The sequence below is a fragment of the Cervus canadensis genome, chromosome 3, assembly GCF_019320065.1.
Source record: "Cervus canadensis isolate Bull #8, Minnesota chromosome 3, ASM1932006v1, whole genome shotgun sequence".
Lineage (NCBI taxonomy): Eukaryota > Metazoa > Chordata > Mammalia > Artiodactyla > Cervidae > Cervus > Cervus canadensis.
In genome coordinates, this window is record NC_057388.1 from 16,868,959 (window position 1) to 16,880,004 (window position 11,046).

Sequence of the window (11,046 nt, forward strand, 5' to 3'; positions counted from 1 at the left end):
CGTGCCCATATACCCAGTTGGAGAAGGCAATGGCACCCCACTCCAGTACTCTTGTCTGGAAAATCCCATGGATGGAGGAGCCTGGTGGGCTGCAGTCCATGGGGTCACGAAGAGTAGGACATGACAGAGCAACTTTGCTTTCACTTTCCACTTTCATGCATTGGAGAAGGAAATGGCAACCCATTCGTGTTCTTGCCTGGAGAATCCCAGGGACTGCAGAGCCTGGTGGGCTGCCGTCTATGGGGTCGCACAGAGTCGGACACCACTGAAGCGACTTAGCAGCAGCAGCATATACCCAGTTAAGTCTATAGACCAGAATTGGAGAGGGCGAGCTTGTTCCACATCAGAATGTGTATTGTGGATAACCTGCTTGATGGAGAGTGTGTGAGAAAACCCTTATTGCCTAGAAGAAGGGGCAAGTGCCACAGGCACGACCATAGGACAAATCTCATTTGGGAAAAATATCCAAGAGGATTATCAGAACCAAATCTCTTACTCTTCTGTTCTTTGCCTTATTAAATAAGAATAACTTTACTCACTACTTTCACAAGAACTATTAATAACAAGTCCATATTTGTTTCATTTTTAAAAAATTTTTCAATTCCTATTAAAATCTCTGTATAATGCTTGCCACATATCTTTCTGTCTTTATACTCACCCATATCTCTAGCCTTATTTTTGAATTGCTTTATTTAGTCAAAGAAAACTCTGGTGTTAACAGATAGACTTCACTAACGATTACCCACTACTGCATTGTTTAAAATATTAAAATTATAATCTATTACCTGAACTGCTATAGGTTTTATTTGGTTTTGTTGTTTTTTAAGTATCCAACCTCAGAGTAATTCTTCACCTAGACAGAAATAGAGCATTTTCATAAAAACAGTAATAAGTGTATAGTTGCTGACTCCTAGACTACCTGTCTCATAAAGGTCTCACAAATACATTTACTTCATCCCTTCTCCTTATTTTTAATTCTAGTTCTCTGTTATCACTGCCTTTAGCTCTGCTTTTAATATGGCAGCTATAGAGATGCAATGATTCAAAACCAGAACAAAAGATGTTGCCATTTGCTACTTCTGCAGCCTGGGATCCTCATTCTCATTTTTCCTGTGATTATCTAGCAAACATAAGACAGATCTTTGAGAGTAGGCAAGGATAGCTTCCCAGAGGACACTAGTGATGAAGAATCCATCTGCCAGTGCAGGAGATATAAGAAACGTGGGTTTGATCCCTGGGTTGGGAAGATCTGAAATAGCAACCCACTCCAGTATTCTTGCCTGGAGAATCCCATGGACAGAGGAGCCTGGCGGGATACTACAGTCCATAGGGTTGCAAGTAGTTAGACACTGAAGCAATTTAGCACGCATGCCCTCAAGGATGGCAAACTCTATAAAGGAACAGGTAGATTTCAGAGTGAACTAGTTGGGTTTATAGCACATTTAGAGATGACTGGGATTGGAGTCTTTTCCCTGGTATCTTATTTTTGAAAGTATTGTGGCATTTAGGATTCTCCTTGATTATCAATTAATCTCTTGAGAAACCATGCTAATTGGAACAAAAACACAACTGCTGGCAAAGATACACAAACTAGCTCTGTGGGATTAGGACATAGTTTAGGTTAGAGAATAGAGTGGAGGCCACGCTTCCCAGGATGGCACGACGCAATCTCTGCCAGAAATAGAATATTAAATTTTTTCAATGGGTTTGTGACACATCAAAAATCTTGGAAACCACTGGCTTTAAAGATTATTCTTCTAGCTGGATTTTGTTAGTTAATGGACTTCCCCGTTGGCTCAGAGGGTAAAGCGTCTCACTACAATGAGGGAGACCCAGGTTCAATCCCTGGTTTGGGAAGATCTCCTGAAGAAGGAAATGGCAACCCACCCCAGTATTCTTGTTAGTTAATACCTACCATAAAAACTGATAAATTGTTAGTAGATGGGAAAATTCAAGGCCAGGCCAATGAGAGAGACAAAATGCACCCGAAATTTCAAAGAGGTAAATGAGTGAATGGAAATACTTTTGAACTGTCCTTAGTTTGGGATACCTGCTTCATTCAGTGATTTATTATGGGCGTGCATGCCAAGTTGCTTGTCGAGTCCGACTCTTTGCCAGCCTGTAGACCATAACACTCTACTCTCCTCTGTCTATAGAATTCTCTAGGCAGGAATCATAGAGTGGGTTGCCATGACCTCCTCCAGGGGATCTTCCTGACCCAGGGATTGAACCCATGTCTCCTGGAACTCCTGGCTTGCAGGCAGATTCTTTACTGCTGGGCCAGCGGGAAGCCTCCACTATTTATTACTTTCCTATAAACATGTGATTAGCTATAAAAATTATTAGCAATTATTATGCTTTACAAAATTAAGTCAAAATAAAACTTGGAGCAATATTTAAAGAAATACCAAAAGCCAGAGCTGTTAACTAACCCAATCTCAACTAAATCAACTGTTACTCTTTGACTACTGTATTTTTTTTTTTTCTATTCTCAGGAAATCTTTTCTTTTTCTCACTGCTAAGCTTTTAAAATTCTCTAAACTTTTACTTTCCTCACCATTTCTTAAAGGGCATTTCGTTTCTGACGAAAGAAAATTCTTATAATTCCTTCTACTTCCATTGTTAGATAAAAGTCATTGCTATCATAACTAAGGTGAACTTGTGTCTTCATCAATAAGCAAATCTCTTGTGATCTAACTACCTTTTTAAGAAATAGATTTCTTGATATTTCTTCTTCAAGATCCAGAAGATTGACTCATAACACTCTATGTCATGAAAAACTATTATAGTTTGTGATAAAATTAAGTCCTGAAGAAGAATATTAAGCCACCAAAATACATCTTTACTTTATAAGAAAATCACGTATGTGGCAATGCGATAGTATACAAGGGCTTGTAATGTAACAATAGTTTGGTGGTTGTTAAGCTTTGTAACGTTAATGATATCATACTATGTGTACAGTGTTTTCGACTCACTGTTAGGTTTCTAAGCTTCATCCTCGTTGATGTGTGAAGCTGCTGTTCATTCTTTCACTGACAAATAGCATTTCATTGTGCCAGAATACAACAATTTATTTGGCTATTTTTCCTTTCAATGAACATTTTAGTGGTTTCCAGGTTGTTTGCTTTGCTCTTAATAGTAAAGCTACCATGAACATTTCTGCCTGTGCTTTTCATTCACACATGGAACCGTTTCCCTAGGCAGTGTAGTTTTCAAACCTTTAGACCACAATACACAAAAAGGTACAGTCTACGTTTTAACAAAGACAAAGTACAGATATGCATACAAAAGAAGCTGAAACAAGTTTCTACAAATAATCTTTATCTTTACTACTTAAAAGGCATTCTAATATTTTCTATTATATTTCCATATTATATTGTATTATGTATATAATAACTACATATTATGTTATAGTCTGCTTTTGTTCTATTTATTTTTAAAATACTTGTAAGATCATTGAAATTGAGTCCTGAAGTTTAAAAATATAGCATTAGGTTATGTACTTGGTAGCAAAAATGCTCAGTTTTAAAATATGCACTTCCTCAATCTTGGAAGATGACAACAGTTATTTTCAAAATATGATTGCATCAAATGAAAATTCACCACTGCCATGAAACAGTTCATACCATTCTGCATCCTGGAAACACCTGATACTTTAAGAATTTTTTTTTTTAACCAGTATAGATGGCATAAAATATCTCATCATTATTTTTATTTTCATCCCTTTAATGAGAAGCTGAATATCATTCCATATTTCATCCTCTTTGAAATGCTATTTGAATTTTTAGTGTGATTTCTAGTATCATTATTTTATATATTGATTCATAAGAAAGTCTGCTACATACTTGGTACTAATTCTATCCTAATTGTATACATGTCCCATTTCTCATCTGAGTTTGGGTTTGCTTTTCACTTTCTTTATTGTGACTTTTGAAAACAACAACAAATTAAATAGTGTATGCATTCTTACAGATAGGAAAACTGAGATTCTTAATTCCTGGTTCAATGCCACACAACCAGTAATTAAAATTGCATATTCAAACATTAGCAGTTTTAACCTGGATATTACCCTGAAAACCACCAAGAATACTGCTTCTCTAGTATTGGCAATCATATCCTGTTCTTTGCTTAATTTTTACATCACCTTGTTTCATATTTAATTTTCTTTCTTGCCCTTTAATTTTTATAGTAATTTGCTCATTTTTAAAACTTATCAAATATCTTATTTATATTCATGCTCAGTCACTTCAGCCATGTTGAACATTTTGTGACCCCATGGACTATAACCCACCAGGCTCTTCTGTCCATGGGATTTCCCTGGCAAGAACACTGAAGTGGGTAGCCTTTCCCTTCTCCAGGGGATCTTCCTGACCCAGGTATCAAACTTGCATTTCCTGCATCTCCTGCATTGCAGGCAGATAGATTCTTTACGGCTGAGCGTATATTTAGCAAAATCTACATTAAGTGTATTATTGTTTTCTGTTCCTTAAATTTTCTATCTCATTCAGTGTCAATTTTTATCTGGCAATCTGGATATTGTCTTAAATGCTGCTGGTTTTCCTAACATGCTTTCAGGTCCTTGATTACTTGTTCATGTTTATTACCAAAGACTTGAGTTTTGGATTTCCTACACTGTTGGGTGTGTAAGTCTTTTCACAGCTGTATCTCTGCAATCGGGTGAGATTCTCACTAGGATCTGTGTATTGGGTGAAACTTGATTAATAAACCTCACTTTAAGGTGAACAAGCTTGGCATTCTCTGTCAGGCTATATCTTTGTGTTTGCATATGAGAGATAGTATTTGTGTATGTGAGAGAGAGAGAGAGAGAGAGAGAGAATATACACGTGTACCCGCCGGGCAGATGTGGACATATGGCGTTCCTAACTTCTGAAATTGTCATATGTTGACCTACTTCTTACTATGAGCCTTCATTTAATCAATGGTTCTAATCCTGGTACCCCTGTGAAGTTCTACTAGGTAAACTGTTCTCTACTAGTGGCTTCCTTAATAGATGCCACTAACTCCCCACTTAGCTCATTTTCAATACATAAACTTGCTATCTTCCAGAAAATTGCAGACATCTTTTAGTCTTTTGTTGTTCCTTCTTTTCCTCTGCAATGGGCTTATTTACCTATTTATTATACCTCTTATTCTCATTTAGGTTTTGACTCAAGGAAGACACAAAACAAATAAATGAGCCTGGTCTTCCATCATGAAATAGATAGCATACGTCAGTGTCAATTAGTACATAGTTGTGTTAGCCTGAAATGTGGGAAGGAATGACAAGTAATCTCATGGGAGATTCATTTATTCATTCAGCAAAAAATACTGGCTGAGAAAGAGCAACTAGAGGAGTCATGTCAGATTTGTCAAGGGAAGGGACAGATTGGGGGTTGTTATATACTGTGAAGTATATAAACAATAGAAGGATTCTCAGGAGATTCTATCCTAGTGTTTGAATCTATGAGATCTCTTTTGGCTGTGTGGGCCCATGCTTGTCCAAAAACCTCTACATCTTCTCTGTCAACTCAAATCCAACTTTTCTTAATATAATGCCACAATTCTATTTCAGTTTAGGACAGTAAAGAAAAAATGACTACTTGAACTCCCTCAAATTGAAAGTATTCCTTTAAAACTACATATCAAAACATTCTAAGTTTTCTATACTTCACTTTTCTAGTTGCACCTTCCTTAAAACGCTGAAATTATAAAATATCCCTATGATTCTTAAATTGAATGATGTGATCACAAAGCACAGTTCAGATACTGACTTCACCACATTATAGGACATCAAAATATAAATGAGATCTGGTCCTCTCTAAACAAGATTTTATGAGGATATAGTGAAAATATCTGTGGTCCTTTATTTTCATACTATGTTTTAAGACAGTTGTGTGCCTTTTGCTGATCTCTGAACCTCACTTCCTTTCCTGGTGCAAATTAATGAACTAAAGAAGTTACACTACTGCTATTTAAACTTCCACTGAACTGGACATAATAGAATATAACTTTCTTTCAAATCTCAATTATAAATCCCCCAGAATATCCCCAATAATCAGCTCAAGCTAAGATAAGGAAATGCTAAGAACATTTATCTCATAAATTTGAGCTTCAAAGGGTTATCTTGAACCCTTTCACTGTCATAGAAGTATCCAAGCAAAGGTCAGGCTCTCATTAAAGCTTATCTGAAGCCAGAGTTATATGTTATGGTTTATTGCCTCAAGCACCAATTAATACAGGATTAAAGAAATGAAAAACCAGTGATTCATACCTTTGCAGGCAAATCTTCATACTTCAGCATAAAGCTGAAATATTGTCATTTTAGTCATGTAATATTTTATTAGGCACTTAACTCTGGAGGTTTTATCAAAAGATATATAACATTTATTTTTAACAAAATGCAGAGGATATTTGGAGAACATTTACTCAAAAATCTAATAAAGTAAAATCTTAGAGGTATTTTCTAACCAGCACCTTAAATGGGAACATCAATTATTAATGAGGTTGAAATGCTTAATAATAGGGGTCTAGAAAGAGGCTATACAGAATTGCTGAAATATCACCATGAAATTGAGGGTGATTGTCTTCCTAGGAGGCATAACAATAAAAAGCATAATTGCACACTACAGCATTTTGCCCTCAAAGCTGTTGATGGTGGGGAGAAGTCAAAGAAAGAATGGTTAAAGACTAGGGGAGTGTGTATACAGGAGCTCTCCCCTCTTTATTTAAATAATAATAAAAGGCTATTATTTTATGCAACCTGGACACTTCCTCACCCTTCTTGTAGATAAATGGTAAGCCATTATTACTAGTAATCGCCTTCAAACACTCTCAAGTGCCTTTTACATGTGTATCATGATTACCATTTGCTCCACGTTACCAGGGACTCTGAACAAGTGCCCTCCAGCAGATTAAACTCTTTATGCCTTTGCTCCTAGAGATACCTAAACGCTGCATCCTACTCACATCATTACCTGTCACACAATAAACTAAAAGCATGTACACCATGTCTGCTTCTAGCAAGTGAATACTGTCTCTCCAAATATTTAACATCATTACAGCAACTGAGTCTGCAGATGAACTCAGAGGTAAAATCAAAAGAAAAAGTCCTTGTGAACAGCAAGAAAACAGGTTTGGGGAAGAAAATCATCTGTGATAAATTGAGCTTCTTTGGGATGTGCATAGACAAAGATGGGTTCTTAGGTTATTACTGTCATTGAAGAGGAAGCTGAAGTCCCTAAGCCTCTTAGGACTTTTTGTGACTGACATACTATTGCCCATATTTGGAAATGCAGCTTTGTAAAGATCTCTGCATTGGCACTAGCTTAAAATCTAGTATACGTTGTCTGTTTTAACAAGGACTATATAGCTGAAATTTGATTTCTCTCTATTGCTTTATACAAAAGAAACATTTTGCCACAGTAATTTGTCCCTATGTGATTCTACTGCTCAGCTGCTTCTTTTTCTGAGTCTTTCCTTTCCCATCACACTTCTGCAGGCAAGCACAATAACTCACCCTGGGCTAAAATGCAATAAATAAGGTTACCCCAAAAGGATCTAATATTTTTTCTGCAGGGATTAACAAACTCATTTCCTTAGTGCTCAGGCCACATAATTTCTCTGATCACAGAGGGACATACCCTAACTCAAGTGTTTAATGGGCCTGGTAAAAAATCAAATATTTTATGTATATTATCAATTTACCTCTAAACACTCTGGGAATATTAAGTCTCTCTGCTTTGAAATAGAGGGTTGATTTTTTCTGACTGAAGTTTTCAAGTTGGAGATGAGGGAAACAGCAACAGCACTATAGCTTAAATAGATAACCACGGTGTAAATATAAAAAAATGTAAAGAACACTGTACTTTTATCCAAAAGCCTGGGATTCAAGTTCTGCCTTTAATACTTATCAATTCTAGGTCCAATAGCCTTACTTTTTTTTTTTTTTTTTTTCATATCTGTAAGGAATAGTAATGCCTGCAAACATAACAGAAATGCTATTAGAATTAAGTGAAGTCATTTACAAAGATAAAGAATGGCATTCACAGTGATGGTGATGATTCATTGAATCACTGCCTGGACAGAATGCTCTCTGCTGCTGTTGTTGGTACCGCTGATCTTTTTTTTTTTTTTTTTTTTTTTTTTTGTCTTCACCCTAATTTCTTGATGGGGGAAAAAAAATTGTTTTCTAGGCAAAGATTGGACTTGATTGGATTAATCTGAAAACTAAAAATGCTGCCATCAATGTCTCCTCTCACTTTGGGGTTATGCTGATTTTCATCTCTCCAACTTCAATTTGGAAAATTTCTGCTTTCTAACCCCAAATTTCTCTACTTCCTACTCACTCTCACTTATATTCTCACAAAACTTACTATTGGGCTTCTTCAAAATCTCCCAATCCTTGAGTTTCTAAAATTGATATTCCACAGGTTGCTCAGTGATAAAGAATCTGCCTGCAGTGTAGGAGATGCAGGAGATGTGGGTTTGATTCCTGGGTCAGAAGATCCCTTTGAGGAGGAAATGGCAACCCATTACAGTATTCTTGCCTTAAAAATCCCATGGACAGAGGAGCCTTATGGGCTACAGTCCATGGGGTCACAAAGAGCTGGACACAACCGAGCATGCCCGCACACATAGTATTATTCTTCGGGTTCATTTGTACTAACATCTATCAAAAACACTACCTCACTCTCTTAATCTGCCACTACTCTATCAGCCAGTAATGCTCTGGGTCAGATCAACTCCTGTTTTATGTTTGTTTGGTTGTTACTTTGTTTTTCTTATTCTGGTTATCAAGCACTGCTAGATTAATTGCTCAGAGGCACTAACAGCATTTGCTGATACCAATTTAGGTTTTCTAGACTTCTTTGTGTCTTTAAAGTCATTTGATAGTAATTCTTTGAGATTTGGGTCATTTCGATGAGCCATCATGTATATTTAGCATAAAGTTATTTCAAATTTTTTACCATTATCTTAAAGTTTCTTTGATCAACACCAACCCATTGCCTTGAGCAAATGATCTAGCGTCTTATTATATCATGAACATGGAGGAACTGAATAGCAATATTTTCCAAATTTTATCCTTCCCACCCTAAGTAAAGGGTCTCAGTTCTTTTCTTCTGCCTTAGAAGTAAAGAAACCATCTTCTTCGAAGCATGGGTTTTTCTCCACACTCATTAAGACAACATTTTCTTCACTCTTTAGCTCCATGGTCTGTCAAATTTTCCTGTTTCTATGTCTCTAACTTCTTTCTTTTTATTGGTTCCTACTTCTCAGCTAAAAATTCATTTAAGTAGATGTTAGAGCAACCTTGCCTCCCATCAAGCTATTGACTGCTCTCTTCTTTTCCTTCAATAACATATTGAGAAAGAATCTGCTATAACTGGAAATTTGGGAATGTCTATAGAGATTTTTTGACATTTAATGTTGCTTCTTATTGACTTCTTTTTTGAGTTTTAATGAACTTATTGCCAAATCCAGAATTAAATTGAAGAAAAAAGGGAAAACCACAAGACCATTCAGGTATGACCTAAATAAAATCCCTAATGATTATACACTGGAAGTGAGACATAGATTTAAGAGACTAGAGCTGATGGACAGAGTGCCTGATGAACTATGGATGGAGGTTCCTGACACTGTACAGGAGACAGGGAGCAAGATGATCCCCAAGGAAAAGAAATGCAAAAAAGCAAAATGGCTGTCTGAGGAGGTCTTACAAGCAGCTGAGAAAAGAAGAGAAGCAAAAAGTAAAGGAGAAAAGGAAAGATATACCCATTTGAATGCAGAGTTCCAAAGAATAGCAAGGAGAAATAAGAAAGTCGTCCTCAGTGATCAGTGCAGAGAAAGGGAGGAAAACAATAGGATGGGAAAGACTAGAGATCTCTTAAAGAAAATTAGAGATACCAAAGGAACATTTCATGCAAAGATGGGCACAATAAAGGACAGAAATGGCATGGACCTAACAGAAGCAGAAGATATTAAGAAGAGGTGGCAAGAATACATAGAAGAACTGTACAAAAAAGATCTTCACAACCCAGAAAATCAAAATGGTGTGAAAACTCACCTAGAGCCAGACATCCTGGAATGTGAAGTCAAGTGGGCCTTAGGAAGCATCACTACAAACAAAGCTAGTGGAGGTGATGGAATTCCAGTTGAGCTATTTCAAATCTTAAAAGACGATGCTGTGAAAGTGCTGACTCAATATGCCAGCAAATTTGGAAAACTCAGCAGTGGCCACAGGACTGGAAAAGGCCATTTTTATTTCAAACCTTAAGAAAGGCAATGCCAAAGAATGCCCAAACTACCACACAATTGCACTCATCTCACATGCTAGTAAGGTAATGCTCAAAATTCTCCAAGCCAGGCCTCAACAATATGTGAGCCGTGAACTTACTTCCAGATGTTCAGGCTGGCTTTAGAAAAGACAGAGGAACCAGAGATCAAATTGCCAACAACCACTGGATCATCAAAAAAGCAAGAGAGTTCCAGAAAAACATCTATTTCTGCTTTATTGACTATGCCAAAGCCTTCGACTGTGTGGATCACAATAAACTATGGAAAATTCTGAAAGAGATGGGAATACGAGACCACCTGACTTGCCTCAAGAAAACTGTATGCAGGTCAAGAAGCAATAGTTAGAACTGGACATGGAACAACAGACTGGTTCCAAATAGGAAAAGGAGTACATCAAGGCTGTTTATTGTCACTCTGCTTATTTAACTTATATGCAGAGTACATCATGGGAAATGATGGGCTGGAAGAAGCACAGGCTGGAATCAAGTTTACCAGGAGAAATATCAGTAACCTCAGATATGCAGATGACACCACCCTTATGGCAGAAAGTGAAGAAGAACTAAAGAGCTTGATTAAGTTTAATTTCACTGGATTAAAGTGAAAGAGGGGAGCGAAAAAAGTTGGCTTAAAATTAAACATTCAGAAAACAAAGGTCATGGCATCCAGTCCCATCAGTTTATGCAAATAGATGGAAAAACAGTGGAAAGAGTATCAGACTTTATTTTGGGGGGCTCCAAAATCACTGCAGATGGT

At 36.9% G+C, this 11,046-nt stretch overlaps 1 pseudogene; it reads left to right on the plus strand.

Moving 5' to 3' along the window:
• The first annotated feature begins 9,862 nt into the window (after nt 1-9,862).
• Nucleotides 9,863-10,548, plus strand: LOC122438139 (annotated as a pseudogene).
• The last annotated feature ends 498 nt before the right edge of the window (nt 10,549-11,046 follow it).